Genomic DNA, 1,120 nt, shown 5'->3' on the forward strand with positions numbered 1-1,120 from the left:
TCTATGTTGTCTCCAGCTTTGGACACTAAACACGAAACTCCTTCCTGCAAAAGCTGCCATGGACATATGATTTTTCCAACAGAAAAGTCTTATTTATGTCGCAACCTAACCTCTTTAAGTAAATGCATCCGTACATATAGGAAAGCCTATGCAAAAAGACCAAAAAAAGGGAACAGGAATGTTATATGTTTCAAGTCTTATTCCTTATATTCCGTCTGCAGGCCGGCAGCGGAATACTACGGTTACAGGTGCGGGAAGAGGTTTCTTGAAAATTTCCTCTCCATTTTTCTCAAAACAAAGTAACCGCAGTGCCTTGCTTCTGTGCAAGCCCAGCTCAGAACAGCGGGTTGCGTCTCTCCGTGTTCACAGCGGACCTTGATTTAATGTCTTACAATTAAGGCACGCGGTGAATGCCAAGAGATGATCCTCACTTCTTCGACATCATGAAATCATTGAACTGTATTAAAACAAATTTATAATTGTGTACTGTCTGAGTTTTTTTTCTATCAATAAAGCGATAATACGTAAGAAATTTCTGTTTCATCTGTGCATTGAATGCTCCTGGTGTGTGTTGATGTGTGAGAAAGCAGTGGGAGCTGTCCATCCCAACCCAGGCTGCCTGCAGAAGCGCTGTCCACCTGCTTTGGTGCTGAAATCTGTAGCCTTTTGTTTCACTCGTCTGCAGCCGATGGAGCAACAAAAATCCTGCTGTGCGGATACTGCGCAAACCCCACACATCGAAATTCAGAAGAAAGCATCAGCGTTTTCTTTAATTATATCGAATCTGATTAATAAATGCGCAAACATGAAGACGGCCAGATCAGCAAATTCTAGCACAAATCTGTGTAATGATCCAACAAAATTTGCAATGTAAATCAAACCCTTGTCATTCTATTAGAGAATAAAATATGCTACACACTAAGGCTAATTTCTGATCTGAAAAAAAGCATTCCTAAAAAAATGCATGACAGCAATTTATTTATATGCCCTATAAATATTGAGAGGATTGCATGAGCAGAGCTGCTTAGGACATACGTCACATCAAATTAATTTCATATGGACTGAAAATGTGGTCCCAATTGAATTATCTACCACAACAAACAGTCAAATAGCTAACGTT

This window comes from Cyprinodon variegatus, unplaced genomic scaffold (genome assembly GCF_000732505.1).
Source record: "Cyprinodon variegatus isolate N-32 unplaced genomic scaffold, C_variegatus-1.0 Scaffold311, whole genome shotgun sequence".
NCBI lineage: Eukaryota > Metazoa > Chordata > Actinopteri > Cyprinodontiformes > Cyprinodontidae > Cyprinodon > Cyprinodon variegatus.